We start from the raw sequence: 22,374 nt of genomic DNA on the forward strand, positions 1-22,374 counted from the left end.
GTGACTGAGCCGTAAGCCAAGCTGCTGGACAACACTAGTTCCGGAAAACTACGATCTCAACCTTCAAACAGCCGACTGCTTCTTGACCTCACTCGGTTCGATTTCAACGTCCGAACTGCAACTACCACTCAACCTCTACTCGAATTCAACCTCCAAACTCTAACAATCAATCGATCTCCATCGACCTCAACCTCCGAACTTCAACTACCAATTGAGGGGGTGAGCGCAACAGTGGTCTAACCCACATTTTTAAAAAATGGAGAAAAATTAATTAAAGTTAAACATATGTGTGTTTTTTTAACAATATACCAAAAGCAACCACAAGTGGTTGAATGTGTCATACGTTGTACATATATATGGTGACTGAGCCGTGAGCCGAGCCGCTCGAGCCGTTGACAACACTATTTAGGAGGATGAAAAGTTTATTTTGCGGAACTTGAATAAACAGTATGATGAAAAACGACTAGAAGCTTTCGAAATGTGAGTGTGAAGAAGAATGAAGAGAATTAACTGGAATCAAACAGAAAACGAATGAGAGAGTGTTAGAAATGGTGGGGAAAAAAGAATAGTTTTAGATATTATTGAGAAAAGAAAGAGAAACTGGTTGAGACATTTGCTAAGAAGGAACTGTATCACAAGGGACATGCTAGAGGGTATGGTAGCAGAAAAGAGAGGGAGGGGCAATGCTACTACAATTGATAGACGATATGAAAACAGAGAAATTGTACATGAAGACAAAAAGATTAGCGGGAGACCGTGGAACATTGTAACTTCTCAGATGCGGCAAGTGACCTGCCAATAATTGCAGAATACCTATGATGATGATGGGGGACGAATTCACTCTGATCCTCTATCCCCCTTCCAACATATACATAAGCAAAAATACTTAAAGAAAAGAAGAATATCTTCCTGGTTGCAAAGATCTGTTCATTAAGTGAGGGCTTACTTTTTAAAATTTGGAGACTGTACAACGATAATGTATATTTCGTATGTACTTCTAAGTATCGTTTCTATTTACGGGCAAAAGTGCTATTTAAAAGGCACAAGCTATTAAGAAGAAAATATATATAAAGAAGTACTTTAAATATTTTGTATTATATCGAGATTTTTCTTGTTTTCGTTGCTATGACAACTTGTTTATCAGGTTGATATGGTAATTTAGAAATATATAGAACGAAGAACCATATTGTTAGAATTGAATGTATATTATTTTAATGTGGCAAATACAGTATATGTTGAAAAATATACGTATCCAAAAGTGCATGACTGTGGTGTAATTCATTGTAATCTCGTGGACTTTATAAATATTCAAAGTATATTTTGAATCAGGGAATGTAACGAAAGTAAATAACGTTACATATTTATATGGTGCCGAAACCGTGAAACCTTGAGATTAGTCAGAAGTTTTAGTAAACTATCTCAACATCACGGATTACATTTTACTACGTAATAAAAGAATAATATATCGAAGAACTAAAATGACTACCAGTTGAAGGTGTCAATATCCCAGCAATTGAGACTTCTACGGATGTGATTGATCTTTTACGACAGCTAGGACAGCAGATGAATTCCATTACACAGCAGATGAATTCCATGACAGCAGATGGATTCCAAATTGGATACCAGATTAGAACAAGTAACACAAAATTTGGATTCCAGATTGGAACAAATATCACAAAATTTGGATTCCAGACTGGAACAAGTAACTCAACAAATTGGACAACAGATGGGTTCTAGATTGGAACAAGTGAAACTACAAATTGGACAGCGGATGGAGTTGGAGCAAGTAACGCAGCAGATAAATAACAAACTGGAAATAACCGACAATAGGATAGAACAAATTATCCATAGCTTTGCAGTGGTGAGAAGTACCGTTGATGTAGTAGAAACGCAAGTCAGTGAACGTACAAATCAAATTCGGAGACTGCAAGAAGAGGTACAGACCATCAAAGAGAAAACCAGTACTGCAAAGTGTAACGCAGTGTATGAGGAATAGGAGAACGGAATCAAGACCCTGTGAAGAAGACAGCAACCCATCAGAAGGTTATTCTGAAAGGGAGGACACCATCTCTAATATCGAGGACGAAGAAATAAGACCACGTCGAAGGAAGCATACACACGTAAAACAGGTATTTTAGTACTAAATGTAATCGCGTGAAATTTAGTGAAATCAGATACTTAACTAAATTCAGCGGTGGAACTGAAGACATCCCAGCGAGTACATTTTTAGAAAAAAATGAAGAAGAATGTGAACTAATTGGTATAGATAAGGCTAATTTCCTCAAAATATTGCCACATATATTGTTGCCACCTTGTCCGGTATGGTATAAAGCGATCAGAGGTAGTCTGCGTAATTATTCAGATTTTAAAAATGCGCTGTTAGCAAATTTTGAAAACGATTTTATGTTAGCAGACCGGGATGCCCAGATTAGAAACCGACGTTTTGATCCAAAGTGGACAAAAGTCTTACAGATTTTGTAATTTCAGCATATAATGACTTGAAGCAGATCAATCCATATCAGCAAGAATCACGCATTATTGCATCAATAAGAATATTATTACCTTTTAGGCTACAGCAAGTATTGATCTCTTCGCAGTATATTAATTTCAATCACTTAATAATGATAATTCAAAATTATGAGAGTCAGTCTAGTTGCAAGGCAATACTAACAGAAATCAAGCTAATCATATTTCAGTACGAAATATCAATGTTAGAGAAGATTGTAGTCGTAATACGAGAGGTAATGTAATTTACAAAATATTATATTCGTACTTCAATAATAAATATGGTTTAAACGTTGTTATATCACATCTTTTGTTGACTTCTGGTAACTTCAAGATGAAATTAAGATTGAATTAATTTACAAAACGAACGAGACGAAACCAGTGGCGGATCTAGAAGGTAAAATATGGGGGCCCCAGCCAGACCCCAGACTATGATAGGTATATCATGAGTTTATGCAAATCATTTTATATCCCCTTCATGTATATCTCCCAACTTAACTGTTGTTTACCAGTTGAATAATGCTACCAGTAGAAGCTAGTCAAATAGTACTGTATGAATGTATCACAAATAGTATTTTTTTTAAATGATTTGTCTGAGTTTTTGAATCAGCCCTTCAATTCAAGCGCTTTTTGTACTATGAGAAATTTGGCAGGAACTACGCAAAGAACTGACAATTTTGTGAATATGGTGAACATGGATATTAATTTTATACGAATACTTTTTTTCCGATTACGAATTATATATATTATTCAGTAAAACTTTGAATAGCAGGAAATTGTTACAATTAATTTTTGCTTCTCATATAAAATAAAAGAAATTAAACATCTCTGTTCCTTTTTCTTATACTGTATTTTATTACCAGCACACAGTGGCACAAAACATAATCGTGATTTACTCAAGAACTAATTTGTCGATTGCTTATGTTTGCAAATTGATTTACAGTTTTTCATGGGTCCTGCAGAAGTTTCCAAATTAACTCTCTTCCAATGGATATTATGGCTAGGTTGGACGTTGACATTGTGGACCTAAAATATTATTTTACATATTGTTTAAGAGAAAAACTGAAACTGAAACTATATCTAATGTTTCAAAAAAACTTCGCATAAAGAATAAAAGGAACGCTTTCAATAAATTTTCAAAATATGTATAATAGTTTCAACTATTTTTGTCACTGAATAAACTGGACGCCTAGGTTTCCCTGGCCCCGGGCTAGATGCGCCACTGGACGGAACTTTGCAAAATTTATGAGATAAAATGAGTAAACCTTATATCTTGTCTCGTTTCATAGGAAACACTAAATATAATTGACAAAAATCTGAGCTGATGCGTGTTACAGTAAATCAACAACGTCATTGCACGATACGTAAGAACAATATTAAACATTTCAGTAAAGTTTTTCAATAACTCGTCACACAACATGTCATGTCAACATTGTTGTAGCATCTAGCCTAGAACGTATAGGCAAACATTAACAAGACAATGAAATAAGGAGGCCAAGGGATAGGTAATTGATATAGTAGTGAGTGAAGTTCAATAAAATTTGAGAGACAATTATCTCATATGAACGTGAGAAGAAATAAAATAAATAAAAGAGTACGTATTGACGTGAGGTTGAGGGTCAGAATGATGATTAATTGAACCTTGAAATGTGAATTATTTTCTCACCTATTGTAGATCGTATTCCCACTAAACATCAATTGGGAACAACACATCATAAAAACACATTTTATGATTGCGCTAAGAAAAGTGTTATTTCTTCCACTTGTAGAAAAGTTAGTGTTGTCGTGTCATTCCTGAATATTCTGGTAACTTGACAAATATTCACCGACTCTTAATTACCAGTGGTTTCCATTATCTAAATATCGTAATTATAATGAGTTTTGATCAGAAGGAGACTTACTGTAGTAAATGTTTATTCAAATAAAGTAATACTAATCATAAAAGTTGATACTTTGTTTCAAGGAGAACAGATTTTGATTTGATTTCATTTTAGCGTCTCTTTCAGCAGCGATGCTATACGAGACGCTTAATTTCCTACAGCTTAACTTGCAATCCGAACCACATGAGCTCCCGCCGGGAATCAAATCCGGGTCTCGCACTCTGAAAGCACACGCGCTAACCACTTAACCACGAGGGTGCTCTCGAGGGAAAAATTTAAATGAAATGTTTAAGTTTTACGTCCTACGATTATGCCGGCTAGGATAAAGGAAACGGTGATGATGACAAATTAATGAAATGATGGAATGAAGAAAGAGGGAAGAAACAGGAGAACCTCGAGAAAATCCAAGCACACGGTGTTTGCCCACCACAACGTTCACTTGGTGCGAGCTGGGATAGAACCAAGGACCATATGTATCAGAGATGAACGCCCTACTACTCTGCCACCGCGGCTCCGAAGCTGTGGAAAAGAACGAAAACAAAGATAAACGAAAAAGAATGGAAGTTCACCTATTACAACGAAGTTCGTTAGGCATGTGCTCCGAAGACGCTCCATCAGACAGAGTGTCTACAAGTGTTTAATACGAGGGTCACTACGAAAGTTTTGAAATGTGAAATAACTTACATGCTTAAAATCAATTTAACACTTACATTTTCTCAAAGTATTCACCATTACATTGTACACACTTTTGCATCCTCGAAAACCACTTTTGGAAGCAGTGTTGCCAGTCTTTTTCTTCAAGTGTTGAAAGTTCATTCTCGTAAGCCACTACAGCTTCTTCAGGGCTGCAAAATCTCTTCCCACGCATGCGATCTTTGATCCTGGGGAACAGAAAAAATCACACGGGGCCAGGTCAGGGCTATACGGCGGATGAGTCATATGTTTGACCTCCGTAGATTCTAAAAACTGAATTGTAATGTTGGCCGCGTATGCGGACGCGTTGTCATGATGAAGCAGAATCCCACGCAATCCAGTTCTTGGACGCCGTTCCCGAAGCTTCTGGTACACTTTTGTTAGGCAAACAGTGGTGTACCACTGAGCAGTAACAGTCCTTTGTTCTTCATGTGGAACAGTTGCAACATGGCCAGATTTGGAGAAGAAAGTTGCGACCATCTTCTTCTCCACACTTCACGGTCGCTTCACTTTCGTGGGTGGATTTTCGTCTGTTAAGATCCAAACTGTAGGCTGGCGTTTATATTCAGGGTCAAATTGATAGGTCCAAGTCTCATAATCAGTAACAATATCAGACACGCGTCGAGAATTGCCTCCATCAAATCTTGCAAGCATTTCTTCACACCATTCCACACACATGCGCTTCTGCTGTTCAGTCAAAGTGTGAGGCACCCAACGAGATGAAACCTTCCTGAACCGAATATGATCATGAAAAATTTTTGTTACTGCTGGCGATCCAATGTTCACTGTAGATTCAATGTCCTTGAAAGTTGTTCGAGGATTTTCTCGAATCATTTGTTCCACATCGGCAATGTTTTCATCTGACACAGCTGTTGCCGGACATCCAGCTCTCTCTTCATCTTTAAGCGATGTTCGGCCTCTTCTGAATTCACCAAAGCACCGAAAAATTGTAGCACGGGAAGGAGAAAGGTCCCCAAATGCCCCCTGCAAACGGTCAAGGCTTTGTGTCTCGTTCAAACCACTTTTGAAATCGTAAAGGATCATTGCCCGAAAATGTTCCCTTTCGAGCTCCATTCTAGACAGCCGAATACTGCTCACATCAACAAACAAGTAAAGGTGATACGGCCACGCCAATAAGCGAGGCGAGTTGAAAGTTGCTTCGCTTCTTCGCTCTGGATATCACTACCGAACGCAATTGTTGGAGTTCAAATACTGTGCCACAACAATGCGTATCTCAAAACTTTCCTAGTGATCCTCGTAAAGAGGCTTATTCGTCTTTGGACAGTGAAATATTTTGGATCTATGTTCGGCATTTTTATACTACCGTATGCCCCCTGGTAAAACAAAAATTAAAAAAAAATTAAAAACTGGGTGGAACAATTGAAAATAATGTCCCCATTGTAGAGGTGAACAATATTGGGTATCTACCTAGACTCCTATGCTGACCGCAATGGCCTAATGATAGCGCGCTCAGTTCTGGTACGTTGGGTCCCTGGTTCAATCCTAGCTCGCGCCAGGTGGGCTTTGTGAAGGACAAATAGAGTATGCTTGGGTCTCTTCAGGTTTCTCCCGTTTCCTCCCACATTTCCATTGCACTAATTCGTTGATATCATCATCATCCTGTCCTTTGGTCTTCTTTTCCATGGTGTGGTATGAAGCTAAACGAATCGAGTCTAACGTTTGTTGCATTCTTAATGCTGCTTGAAAGAAAATCAATAGCTGTTGGACGGTAGTCAATTTTCATATTTTGCTTAATTAAGATTTGCTTTGACGACCAATAATAAAATTTAATTCTGAGAAGTCTTAATTCTTTAACGAAAAGGACCTCAAACTGATTATTTCAATTTTCTTTTGTTTGGTTTGAAATCAACTATAATCTTAACTATGTGTTTAGTTCTCTGATTTCTGCTTCAATTCTTATTAAATGTCCCTTGCTATGCCAAAATGTATTTGCATTATATATAAATTTAAAATTATTTTTAATTAAAATTGATTATTAAATATTAAAATCAATGGAACAAGTATTCTACTCTATGAAGTTTGTGGAAACTAAACTATTAAAGAAAGGTTTTTTGAAAGCATCTTTGCATTAAATGCTAGTTCCAAATGTTATGGCAATTACAGTACAGTGGACCTTCAGGTTGTGAACTAAATTTGTTTCATTCCCTAAAACTGTTCGCAAACCGAAATCATTTTTTCGCATTGAAATTACAGTAAATACAATTAATACGTTCTAACCACAAAAACAAGATTCTTTTTTTTTTTTTAATGTATACTTTTAAGTGTTTTCCTGACAAATAATATAGAATGAAATTAACATTATCCTTATTAAAGACAAATATGTAGGGCCTAACACTAAATTAAACACTAACTTATTTGCACTAAATTATTTTATTTGGTACCTTTTACGGAAATATGCACTTGTTTGCTGTCTGAGTAAATGCACTAATTAATATTCTCATATTGAGTCACCAATCACCTTACGAAGCAAATTTTATTCATATTTAAGAAAAGACATCCATGGGTACGGTGATTTGATAGTAGAATACTGATTTCTGGCAACGAGATTCGGTGTATATTCGATAGGAATGTGTTCAGAGGGGAGCCCGAGAAAATTTACCCGGGAGAATACATTTTCCCAAGTAAATGTAACCTAAACTCTCTACTGAATTCAATATTAGGACACACAAACTTGAGATGGTGATCATGTCCATGAACTTTCTGAGAATTCTCCAGTGATATTTGTAAACTACTTTACACATTAACAATATTATTTCAATATAATATTTTCGTGCTTCCCGTCATTTTATTTGGTCAATGGAACATACTCGTAAATTGTTTATATTAGTCCATGTAAACATTTACAGATCTCTCTTCTCCCAAATACTTATATTAAATGCAAACTTCTAGAAGGACAAACTCTAGAAATCATCTGAACTACGCTCCCAGTTATTACCTGACTGAACTCTGTTGAACTCATGAGTTAACATTTAAACCAACAAATAACCAGATATGATAGCACAGTAATCATACCAGCACTAGTTTCAGTTAGCTGATTACAGAATGAAATGAAATGAAATTTTTAGCTTCACGTCCAAGGACACAATGGTGTTAATCACAAACTCACATGTCCTGAAATTGAACCAGAGACCCCACGCACCAGATTTAAGTGCTTCACCACTCATCCAGCGCGTCCTCTGATTACGAACGTTTCTGATATCATAACCGGTAATATTCACTCAATTTTCTGTTCCAGTGAGTGATGAAACCAACCTACACTCACGAAACTTAAGAAAAAGCTGAACTCTTCAAATATTTAATTCACATTTTTTTTTCCTTGTAGACCTCAGAAAAGGTACGAAACGCAATACTTTTACGATCTAATTTTTTGCAAATGTACCACCATATATATACCAAAGAGCTTAGAACACTATTTCGTGTGAAGTTGTTGAAAAGAAAAAGTTTCAAAGTATTAACGGATATAATACATATTCAATTTCTGCTAATATTTATCTGTTCAAGCTCGAAAAATGCCGAGCACCAGGTAGCCATGGCGACTGGAAATACGAGTCTGGGGCCAAGTTTTGAGAGTTGGCACATAGGTCAGGAGAAAACTTTTCGAGCACTACTGTACTCTTGTTCAAGATCAAGATGCTCTTTCGGCAGCCTATCTGTCTGCCTCTGCCCGCTATCGTAGCTTTCTTCAGCTCCAAACAACCGCGGCGGCTGCGAAAGCATTTCCCTTTGGAAATGTAAAACGTTAAAGACGCTATATGACAGTGACGTAAGCAGTAGATTCTTGCATTGTTTGAAGCTTTGTACCTCCGTAAATAAGAAATATTTTTCGTGAGATTTTGGGTATGTGCTATATTAAAGGCTAATTCTACGCGGTGATATTAAATTACAGTTTTTGGTCAGCCACTGTAATATGTCTTATAAATAGGAAATAATTCTGAGTGAAAGTCAATAAAATAAATGTATAATATATGCATCTTTACATTTATATGTGTGTGAATGAGATACTACAATTAATTTTCACACAAAACCCGTTTGTGACATTTCTACGTATTTCTAATAATATGTAGTTGTAATGCGTAACAATATACATACACAAGTGCATCACACGCACAAAATACTAACACAATATGCTCTTATGGTCATCAAATGGGATTTTATGTTTGCGGGATTTTTCACATGCGTCACATAGTATATGTAACGTATTATGCAGAATGTGGGAAAATATCAGACTTCGTAAGTTGATGTTTTTAAACAGGAAAGATACATGAAAAAGTTCATTAATAAAAGAATATATGGAAGCAAGTTTATATAGAATATACAATTTTTTGAAGAAAGAAAGAATAAACGATAGGAGATATGACGTCATTGGAGAGTATATTCGTGTATGGATAGCAAAGAATGAAATAAAACGAATGAAAAAGAAGAAGAAAACTAGGAATGAGAAGAGGGGAATACAATGTGTTTTTTTTTTCCTTGCACTAGTTGGTTGGTATAGCGAAGATGGCGCAACGGGCGGATATTGTTGTAGCACAGGTAGAAAGCCGGTGAACACGCAAGAAAGGAGATCAGTTGTGTTGTTGGCGCTCAATCTATCTGGCAGCTCGATCGCTCGCTCATCTGGAAGTGGGTGAGGTAGGTGTCATATATACACACACGTACATATACACACAGTGCGTTTATAGTACTTCTCCAGTTACACATCAGTGATTTGGTTACTTATAATCCTGGTCTCCAAGCACACTCGCGTGAGTACTGACAATTCTCATAAATTGTTTTGATTGAAGCGGCTGATTCTCTTTTTTCAACACGTCTATAAGGAATGTTATTTTCTTATTAGTGGAAATTTTATTTTCAATATATAATTAATATAAATATTTGGTATTCTGTCATCATTGGACGTGTAATTTTACATTACTACGGTTCTCATCTAACCTCTTGACGTATTAGAAATCTTTCATTTCAACGTCCCACGATCATATCCTGTTAGGCTAAGGAAGACGATGATTAAGGCAAGTGAATAATGATAGAAAAATTGGTAGAATGAAAATGTGGGAGGAAACGAGAGTACCCGATAAAACCCTCGGAAAGGATGTTGTCAACCACAAAATTCTTGATGTATTAGAAATGAGTTAGTTTCTAGCTGTACGTCTCACAATCATGGCCTTTAGGCTAAAGGAGAGACATGAATTAATGAAAGCAAATTATTGTGAAATAATTGCTGGAAGGAGAATTTGGGGGAAAACGAGAGAACCCCGAGAAAATCCACGGGTATAATGTTGTCCACCACAAGCTCGCGTGGCCAAGGGCGCCGATTTCTCTGTAAATTTGGGGGGGGGAAGCATTCAGATGCAGAAGGTATATATATGAAGATTTTAAGACAAATTGAACTCAACTTATGCCAAATATTGTATATTCAAAAATACAATAGGGGGCCACATGAGGTTTGGGGAGCCCGGGCCCCCAAGGCCCCCCGGGATCGGCGCCCTTGCGCGTGACTGAGAATCGAACCAGGAACACATTGTCCTGGTCAAACTAGAAATGATCACTATATCAACAAGTCAGCACACCCACCATTTTTGTATCACGTAATTATCTGTATTTATACTGTTAATCAGTTCTAGTTTTTATACCGTTCCGTTTTTTTTTTTTTTTTTTTTTTTTTTTTAGCATCCATCATACTTTCAAACACATCTCATAGAATATAATTTCTTCCCAAATAATGTCTTAGTAACCAGTTTCTTTTCCTCTTTTTAATTACTTCCAATTTTGTTATTTTATTCAATTTCTTAGCACTTCCTCATTGGTTTTCCGTCTGACCCATATTTTTCTCCGTGCTCCGTGTCCATATTTCGAAAGCTTCTTGTCGTATTTCACCACTTCTGCATAGTATCAACGTTTCTGCCTCGTCGACTCCACATTGAAACATTCGATGAATCCTTTTTTTCATTAATTCCATTCGCAAAATACTTTTCTTTCTTTTTGCTGTAGGCTTCGTGTGTAGTTCTTATACCAATGTTTATCCATTCAAAATAAAGTCAAATTAAAGTATCTGGGGCTGTAGTTCATGAAAAGTAGGGTGACAAGATTTAGAAGATTTTTAAAAACCGGACACTTGGCAAATTGGCATAATTTGACAATCCATATAGTTAGTTATGTCATTAATCGTGCCAGTAAGGAAAACACCTTTAGCTTTTCAAAATAATTATTTTTCTATTTGTTTAACCTTATTTCAATTTGAATTTTTACATTAGATTTTAACATTTAGCAGGAACCATGATTAGGGAAATCAATTGCCTCATATATATATATATATATATATATATATATATATATATATATATATATATATATATATATATATATATATATATATATATTTCGATGACAATATCTTGTAGAAGGGTTGGTCTTTCCATCAAAAACTGTTGAAGTCTATATAAGAAATTACTAGTATACTACGTAACTAAGAGCCTAAAATAAGAAGGCTATTATTATTATTATTATTATTATTATTATTATTATTATTATTATTATTATTATTATTATTATTATTATTATTAATTATTATTATTTATTATTATTATTATTATTATTATTATTATTATTATTATTATTATTATTATTATTATTATTATTATTATTATTGGGATATTTTGCGTCTCATTTGCATTTTTTCCTCGGAACACCGAACGATTTACTGAGAAAACGGGACAACCCCGTTAAAAACTGTGTGGTCACCCTAATGTGAAGGAAGGGGGAAGTATGAACGGCAAGATGGAGCACGTTCAATTTCATAGTATATGGTCAGCACATCCGGTCCATTTCCAACTATGGCATTATTTATAGCTTCCTAAACAACAGTTTGTTACTTCTAATTGATTTAAGTACAGTAGTTCGCGAATATAATCGAAAGATACTGGGTTAATACCATAAAAATCCTGTCTCGAACAGGAATTGTACCAGAGATTGTGTGACAAAAGGCACAAAAGCATACCATTCGATTATAAAAAACAATGTTGGATTTTGAAAGTTACGAAGAATAAGCATTTTAAATGCAGCAAAATATCATTTCCATGTGCTAACAGTTGATTAATACAGTGGATTTGTATTTCTGCAGTGACGAATTTAGTGTATAAGTAATTTAATCGATAACATTTTTAAAATATTCGAAACAAATTTGAATACACATGGGACTTTTAAAATAATCTTTGGGACAAGCTTCGTTTGCTTGTTTCTTCAAGTCTGTTACGCACCTTTTCAGTTTTGAACATATAGAAGACGTGAACGTACAGTTTAATGTGCAATTCAAACCACAATTATTCAAATTTTAACGGTCTTCTATCAGAAATCGAATCCAGAACCACCCATTAGACAAGCAAGGAAGGATAAACTTCGTGCCTATCTTAATACATCAACTGGACGTGACATTCTTCAATTACTCATTTTAATTTTTTTTTTTTTTAACTTAAAATTTAGTCTTCGTAATAATTTACTCTATATAGTATAACTAAAACTAACCCAAGGAACGCACACCTGCACTTTTGTGTTAATTTTAGGTATCTTTTAAAATTTAGTTTCCGATTTTAATTATTGATTGAGGCATACTAAAAATTAAACAAGATACTTCTCTTCGTTTCCTTTGATTACTGATATTTAAAAATAGGTTTCTCAAATGATTTCCTGATAATGATATCTAAAATTCTTTAAAACTATTTAACATCATTTATTACTTCCTTTAAACATGAATCAACAAATTTTACGAAGTACTGTCTGAAACAAAACAAAACAAAAAAAAAAACACTTTTCTAATGATACTAAAATAATAATAAAGACCAATATTACTGTATTTTCTAAACTTAAACCAAATAATAGTACAAAGCACTTTAGACCCCTATTTTACTTTTAGAAAAGGAACTTAAACTTACTTTCGTGACAAACTCCATCAAAATAATCTTAAACACTAACAGAATCTATCGTCTTCTTTTTATTACTATTATTTCAGAAATATTTTAAAATGAATTTCATATAACAGACCCACTCAACAATTCTTTCACCATTCCTATTCGTATGTTTATCCATTCATGATAAAATAATACTTATATATATATATATATATATATATATATATATATATATATATATATATATATATATATATATATATATATATATATACTAGCAGCGTTCACCCCGCTTCGCTGCGGTCACCCCGGAACGCAATAAATGTTGTTACTTAGATAATTTTTACTTTTTCGCTTTCAAGTGATATGATAAAAACCATAGAAGATTGCAGTAAATGTTAACATTATATCGCCTGTCATTTATGTTAACCCGCCCCGCTTCGCTGCGGTCACCCCGGAACGCAATAAACTTTGTTACTTAGATAATTTTTACTTTTTCGCTTTCAAGTGATATGATAAAAACCATAGTAGATTGCAGTAAATGTTAACATTATATCGCCTGTCATTTATGTTAACCCGCCGAGTGACACGGTCATGCGGGTTGCATATAAATACGTTTATTTTTACCTATGATGAACTAACAAAGGATTTGTACGTTATGGACACTTGAATGGTCAATTATCTCAAGACACTGGTAATTAAAAATTAAAGTGATATGATAAAAACCATCTAGGGTCCAAATCCTAATAACCCCCAAAAATGAAAGAAATTGGTTCAGCCGTATTAGCGTGATGAGGGAACAAAGGATTTGTGCGTTCTCTTTTATATATATAGATATATATATATATATGGCGTATAGTCCAGGAGGATGCTAAATAATTTTACAAGTAGTATTCTGTTAGGAAAAAATTTAGACATAATCTGGTACTTAACAGTATATATTCTACGAACTTAAAAGTACGTTAGTGGATTCTCTATGTCTGTGTGTCTGTCTGTTATTTGCGTTTTTTTTTTTTTTTTTTTTTTTCAATTTTGAACCCTTCATTCGGTAGAGCATCAAAAACAATCTGGAAAAGTGAATAAATTTTTCGCGTCACTCTTACCGTTCCCGAGATATTGGCCAAAGAATAGTCGATTATCAGAGATTTAAAGAGCAATATCTCTTGAACCGTAAGTCATAGAGAGATCATATTGAAGTTGATCAATACCTAAGAGGATGGTACCAAATAGTAACCGGTGACCACTATCCACTGGTTTGGCCAGTGGACACCAATTATTATCGGTATCAAAATGTTTACCATCCTCTTAGGTACTGATTAACAAAAATATTATCTCTCTATGACTTACCATTCCCGTGATATTGGCCAAAATATAGTTCATATCTCGGGAACAGTAAGTCACAGAGAGATCATATTAGTGTTAATTATACCTAAGAGGTTGGTAAATATTTGGTACCAAACAGTAACCGGTGGCCACTGATCAACTGGCTACTGACCAACTGGCCACCGTTCTCCAAATATTGGCCAAAAAAGGTCGAATTTCGAGAGATTTAAGGAGCCATATCTCGGGAACTGTAAGTTATGAAGTGATGATATTTTGAGAATTTTTGCGAGAAACAGAACAAGGTGCGGATAAAAAGATTTACTTTTACATGTAGGAACAATCACAGTTATCCTTCCCGCTTCATCTCTCCATTCTTTTTAAGTTCGTTCTGGCAATGTCCTTAGAGCATTCCCAACTGGTTTTCATATGCAATAAATATATAAATGAATAATTTATTCGAAGAAAGCAAAAACTATCAACTACATCAGATTGACAATGAAACGACATGCATTTTTTTCACAAAATTTAGTTTCTTTGGACTTTCTCGAAAAACCAGATTTGATCCTCAAATCATCTGATTTTGTTGAGCTCGGTGGGATCTATCAATTGTCATAAAATCATATATCTTATATTTGGACAATATCATAATTAAACGAAAATAGTAAAGTTTAAGAGTTAATCATAATTGTTGCTATATCTCATTAAACACAACGCATAATGTCATAATTAAGAGCTTAATAAAGGTATGCATCAATATCAGTCTCATCTTAATAGATGGCGTGGTTTTCATTCAACATCAATTTTTAGGCTTACAAATTAATTTATTTTCTTGAATTTTCCCGAAAACTACGCATGAGTTTTTACAATGACACTTTTATTTTGTTCTAGTCAGTGAGAACTGCGGAATTGGTATGATCTTTGGACTTCTTTTCTTTAAACGCTAGTAAATACGCTTAATCGAAAGTATATGCAAAAAAAAAAAAAAAAAAAGTTTTTATTTCTTTAAATTTAATATTGTATACAAATTCCCTCCAAATCATTCCTAAAATTATAGAAAACAGTAATGATCAAATGTTATTTTTGATAGCTTTAATACTTATGAATTATCGTGATCTGCTATTTGCAAACTTTTTAAAACATTCCTGAATATTACAAAAAAAATCCTTGCTCATTTTCTAAACATATTTTGATGAGTATTTGTAAACTACTACTACTACTAACAGTGGCGTATTTAAGAGGGCTTTCGGTCTTAAGGCCCCCTCCCCGAAATGTTATTTACTATATTAAAGTATATGAAATATCTTGCAGAAATTTCACATTTTCATTACTAAAGTTAGCGAAGCCCCCCGAAACAAAATAGTAAATAGGCCACTGACTACTAATAATATAATTCTAAATTAATTTATGACCTTTACTGCTTATTCGATATTAAAATTCACTACGTTGAAATCGCATCTTTGGCGCGAGAGACCCTGGTTCGATTCCATGCGGGAGCTCATATGGTTTGGGTTTCACGTTAAGGTCTAGGCTGATATCTCACATAACCTCGCTACTGAAAGGGATGCTAAATTTAAATTCAATCTAACGTCTTTGAAATTTGTTAGATAGGTGTAATATAAGTGTAGTGTAACGTAAGTGCTTCTGAATCATCAAAATGCTAAAAGAATATTTTGACACAAAACTAGCTGAGAAGTCAAAGATAATTTGTAAGATATTTGCGGTTGAAGGATGATCTACTAAATTTCCTTGGAGAGCAGAGGAAAAGTAGTGGGTGGAATACATTATTCTTGACTTAACATGGCTGGTAATATATCAGTGGTTTCCCTAGAGGCAACCATTCCAATGAAATAAACATCTTTAAAAAAAAAAAAAAAAAAAACTATAAAGCAATCGCGCATAAATGATGTGTACTTAACAAGCTTGGTTTTTCCCAATAATACACCACAACAATTTTCCTTTATTCATTTTTTAAAACTTTTCGTTGACCAAATGTGGTGTATAAGCAGGTATTTCCAACCTCACAAAAACTGTAATCTAATGTTCCTCACTTTCAATATATAAGAACATGACATAAGGATGATGAGGAATAAGAAGATGGGATACACATTAACGTCAGCTTGAAAACATTCGAAACATATGTCTACAATGTCAAGTACAAGAATATAATTATTATTTTATATTCTATAAATCTTAATAGCTTATATCAGGAGATGCTGACCATTTTAATAATGCCGTCTTACCATAAATAAAATGAAAAATGCATAAATGATGCATTCAGTTAAGATGATAATATTAATTTCAAAGCAACCTGAACGGAAAAGCGTAATAATAATAATAATAATAATAATAATAATAATAATAATAATAATAATAATAATAATAATAATAATAATAATAATAATAATAATAATAATAATAATAATAATAATAATTTCTTTCAAAATATTAACAAACATAGAGAAACGACCTTAACAGGAACCGCTTGCTGAACATTGGGTTATTGTGTCTGGTGATTATCTTATGAATTCTAAAATATAATTAATGAATAAGGAAAATTAAAACGGTTCTATGATGATATCTACTAACAGATCTTATTTCGTTAAACAAGATTATACGTTGTGAATGTGAATTCTCATGCTTAGTTTTCGAGGAAATCGAAAAAAAAGTTATTATTCTTCTCTAAACCTGGAACTTCACTTGTGCTATAGTGAAATATACATCTAATCTAATATAAATAAAATAAAGAGTTTGTGTTTTTTCTCTGTCTGTCTGTCTGTGTGCGGCCTGGGGACCAGACGAATGGACCGAGAGTTACCAAATTTGGATCACGGGTACCTTGGTCCAGGGTCCCAGACTAAGACTAAGCGTTTTTTTTTTTTAATTTCGAGGGTCTCAAGGGGGGCTTTTACCGGGACATGTGAAAGTAGTAGCAAATGACCGATATTGGTGTCGAATTCGTAGTTTTCGCTGTCGCTTAGATGAATGGTGATACCCTCACACGCGTTGACTTCCAAATACAACCTCCATATGAAGAATGGGTATTTCAGCTAGTTCGTCAATAAAGTTTTTCATTCGGACACTAGGAAGACGACAGTGTACTTGATAGCCCAATATTATTATTAAATATATTGTATATATATTTAATATATTATTATTATTGTATATAGCCCAATATTATTATTAAATCTTAAACCTTAATATTGTTTAACTACAATGTGTCCTGAAATGGTAGATAAATTAATTGATAGATGAAGTCCTGCTAAACAAAATGAGATGCTTGAGAATATTCGAGTAAAACTAAGAAAAACTAATTTTAGTAGTGTGGTAAAAGCTATATTGTTCGCTATCAGTAATAACTCATATTTTTTTAATCTTCCGAAACAAGATGTTTATTTATGCACAGTTTAGGAACTTAAAAGGCGCGTGCACTGTATGTCGTGATCTTTTCTCAATAAATATTAAAACCGGAAGTAGTAATAGATTTTATCACCTTCTGTTTCAGTAGACAGAAATTCAGTAAGTGGAAATGGAATACATTCTTGGAACACTTAGTTGATCACAGAAAAAAAAACTTCTCTATCTATCTACTGTATTACGGTGTTTACTCTATAACGAATCGCTGTTAAAACCGGAAGTGGATGATTTTCTGCAACTTCCGGTTTTAACAGAAAGTTTTAGGGTGGAGATGGAGTATATTCTAGAGACACTTAATTGATTGCATAAAAACCGCTCCTTGCTATCGGTTGCCGTTTCCACTCTACAACGATCACCTTTAAAACTGTAAATGTTTGATTTTTGCCACTTCCGGTTTCAGTAGACAGATTCGGGTGAAAAGGAAACATATTTTGGGGACGTTTAATTGATTGCAGACAACCGCTCCTCGCTATCTGGAACTGTTTTCACTCTATAATGATGAATGATAAAAGAGGAAGTAGTTGATTTTTGTTACTTCCGGTTTTAGTAGAGATATTGAAGTGGAAATGGAATATGTTTTTGTGATACTTAATCAATTTCAAAAAACCACTTGTCCTTTTGCTCTGTAGCCATCAACGTTAAACCCGGAAGTGGTGAATTTCTGCCACTTCTGGTCTTAATATACAGACTAAAGTGCAGATGGAATATATTCTTGGAATGTTTAGTTAAATGCAGAGAAGCACTTCCCGTAATCTGTTATCCTATTTCCTCTATAGTGATCAAGGAAAAAAAATTTCAGTTTGGATATCGCTTCGATCAATGAAGTCGATTGCTGATCTCTAAATTCTGACCAAACTTAGTTGTGATTCATCAACATTCATTTTTTGATACTTGATACATTATTGTGCCCAGGACAGATTGATGGACAGGGTAAATATATAAGGGAGTTTTAGTAAACCAAACTCCTTGAAAAATTGTCTAGAGATAATCTGTTTTCTTGTGAAATTGTTTTCACTTTCAAAGATCTTTGTCAATGAAAATATTTATTAAACGACTATTAGGCTTTCTGAAGTTATGAGCAATTTGGAGAAACATAATGATATGTTACATTTGTAACAGCTTGGATATGTTACATCTTCTAACTTTCAAGTAAACTGGAAAAGAAGATTTAATATTCTCATGCAACTCAATGCCGTGATACAGAGCTTCTTTGTGGCTAAGTGGTTAGCATACGTACCTTTGGTGTGGAAGATCCGGATTCGATTTCCGACGGGAGCTCATGTGGTTCGAATTCCACGTTAATCAGTGTGTCCACGTGTCACATCGCCTCGCTGCTGAAAGGGGCGTTAAACTCAAAATTAAATCAACTCGATGCAATGATACATGCCAAATAAACTTCCCCTGCCATCCACAGGTATTCTCATGTCCAAAATTATTGTCGCATGTCTATAAATATGTTTTTTCTAGGAATATAATTTGATAGCGAATTCGACCGGTATATCTTATAATGTTAGTATGTGTATAATCGACAAAGACATGTATCTGGCAAATTTCATGTCAAAAGAGCAGTAAATAAGAACAATAAAACGAAAACAAAACTTTCTTGTCCATTTAGCAACATTTTCTTTTACTCATTCTAATTTTCGTATTTATAATTCTTTTCCTATGAAATTTACACAAATATACATTTTCCGATTATATACATAGTATCAGTATTAAAAGTACCCTGCAAATTCATTATCAAATTATATTCTTACAAGAAGACAGTTATAGATGTGCGACAATCATTTTGGACATGAGTGTACATTTCCGAAGTTAAATATCTTCCTACTGTTCCATAGTTTGATGCCAACCCATTCCACCTAATAACTGAATTTCAGCGGAAGTGGCGCTTAACATTATGTTCGGCCGAGTCTCTCGTATATTAAACTGATGCTAATGTAAATAACTTACCCACAATTAATATCAAAGAGTAAACTTTTACAGTATAATGTTTCGATGCTATTGCAGTGGCTTTATCGGACACAAGAATACCGTACTTCTCATGAACATGAAATTGAATATGAGTGCGGAGAATAAAATGGAGAAATGAAAACAATATGTGTATCTGCAATATCTTCACGTCTTAAAGGAGAATAAACTTTGCTAAAAGACAGAAAGGATAATCCATATAATGTTATTACAGGCAACAAACATATCTTTGCTACTGTGCAGGTTGCATAGAAGCTAGGGAATGTTATATGTTTTAAACGTGATATGGATAGTCACCCTTAAAGTCACTGTTATCCGTGAAGATGTCAACTTATTGACTCCATTAACGAAATCGGCCAAGATAATCGCTCTAGACGTGTATTGCAAAAAACGGAAGTAAAAAAATAACTTTCGCCCCCCCCAAAGAGTTATCATGTGGAGTAACGGACGGACAGATGGACATGTCAACATTACAATCTTATAAGGCTCTAATAAAATAGCAAACACAGTTTCTAACTTTTTAAGCACTATATTCGTTTACGAAGTATTACACCACAAAGACAGTAATTACAGGTATTCGATTAGGGTTGCTCACGAGATAAGAATTGAAGACTGTCTCATCTCGGAAAGTGTATCTGTTTGTATTGGATGAACTCTCAAGAAGGATAATTATATTTGCCCATTAGTGCTATTAGCCGAGGTCCATCTACCAGTTACAGCTTACCTACTTCCGGAAGGAACTCTCCTAGCGAATGGGAGTTTACTTTCATCTCCAGTGTACCTGCCGGAGCATTAAGGCAAGCTCACATTCCTTCGAAAGCTTTCTGAGCTGACAGAGTAAGGTTCCAAATCTCACGGTATGGCCTCAACCTGGCAGAGTCCAGCAACTCATGATTTGCAAACCCCTGGAAATCACTAAAGGCTATAATCAAAATCCTGCTCACCTCAGATTATAACTCAGGTACTATATGCAGAACCAGATTCAACGACTCGTACAAATAGCCCATTTGGAGGTAGGACGGATCTCTCCCTCCTACAGAATGTCTCTTCACATTTGATTCATCTTACTTGATAAGAAAGAAAGACTCTGCTAATGAAGAATTTAATTGTACCACGATATCCATGTATATTTATTATGTAAGATTCAGTGACACGACTAGGGATAGAAGCGCTAACAGAGTATGAGGGAATCATTTATGGATAGTATGTTCTTTTATTTCTAAATTAGAAAGTTTATCGTCGTAGAAACGATATATATTCTGTGTTAAGTCAATAAGTCAAGGTTATTGTTGTCAAATTACCAAAGGTTCTATTTTATTTTTTGCGGTACCTCCTGCCTTCTTCTTGGTTTACCCATAAGTCATTTCCACAAGGTTTGTTCCTAAAATTTTCCTAGTACTTTATATATCCCGCATGCAGCTCACTTTTCATGTAGTGACATATCGTCTCGATCTGTAAGTATCAATAGACGTACGATGATTAGTGACGTCCATATGGTGAACTTCACTAAATCTCTGCAACTGCAACTATCTAAATTCACATGTCTGTTTTATTTCTTGTTTGCCATTTTCTTTTCCAAAGATTGTTTTTGAAAAAAATTAATTTCAGCCTGCTCTTCTCGTCATGTTAACAATCACGTTTCACATCTATACAACATGTAAAATAAGTATCATACGCAGAATTTTGTCGAAAATAAAGCGGGATTCAAGCTCCCAAATTCATTTAGTGTCTAAACTTTTGTATGCTTACCTTAGTTAGGTAAATATTTATTTTTTTTTATATAAGGAGGAACTCCCCTTGTGTAAGTACGCCGGACAGAATAAACCTTTCCCTGGATAAAGTTTTCCTTTTAATTTCTTCGATATTAATCACTAATATAATGAAGTTGTGTACAGAATAATAATATGCATTTCCCGCCATTAGTCTAAGCTTTATTTCCTTGTTGAACTTATTTCTTACTACTAGACATTAGCGCCATTTGAGATTTTGCTTACGAGGGGGGAGGAGGAAGGTTCTCCACCGACATAAGAGTTTCACGTTTTTTATTAGAATAGTAGTACACTATTGATTAAAATATATGTATTTCTTAAACTCAGGAGGAAGGCAATTGTCCTCCGCCCCTTACCCTCCTCAAATGACGCCACTATTATTAATCCTAAGAATTATAATGTATTCATCTTTTGAACATTATTAGTTAATACATTACCATGAATACGATCTCAGCTTGTATACTTAATCTTATCTAAATTAATTTCCAATCCGATATCCTCCCATAGCCCTATATCACAGATATACTCTCTTTGGACATCCAAGGGATGTCAGTCTCGCAATTTCAGAATGTTCAAGGGACGTCTCATATGAAAATCCAGATGTCCCATTATGTCTCAGAAGCGAGACTTCCTCCAGCATTTCTGGCTTCTTCGCAGGGTAATCATAGGGTGACCTTTGGATGTCTAAAAATATTGTCCCATGACAGGCGCAGCCCATTGAAACCCAAGGGAAATCTCGTGAATATTTCCATTATCCTTAAAGTATTCCTATTGTTAGGCTGAATGTCTCAGAACATGTATGGAATTTATGGGACGTCCAAAGTACGAGGCCTGTGGTATGTGACATCCAAAGGGTGTGGAACTTATGGATATGGGATGTCCAAACAAAAGTATTTTCGG

The 22,374-nt window shown here is 34.5% G+C and overlaps 1 protein-coding gene across 1 annotated transcript in view; it reads left to right on the plus strand.

Annotated features, from left to right (window-relative positions):
- Positions 1-9,607: 9,607 nt before the first annotated feature.
- LOC145695090 (CLIP domain-containing serine protease HP8-like) overlaps positions 9,608-22,374 on the plus strand; it is an 86,011-nt gene continuing 73,244 nt past the window's right edge. The window contains exon 1 of the mRNA XM_081771976.1: positions 9,608-9,728. The gene's annotated coding sequence lies outside the window, so the exon portion shown is untranslated. The remainder of the gene's footprint in view (positions 9,729-22,374) is intronic.

This window comes from Thermobia domestica, chromosome 9 (assembly GCF_964235325.1).
Source record: "Thermobia domestica chromosome 9, izTheDome1.hap1.1, whole genome shotgun sequence".
Classification (NCBI taxonomy): domain Eukaryota; kingdom Metazoa; phylum Arthropoda; class Insecta; order Zygentoma; family Lepismatidae; genus Thermobia; species Thermobia domestica.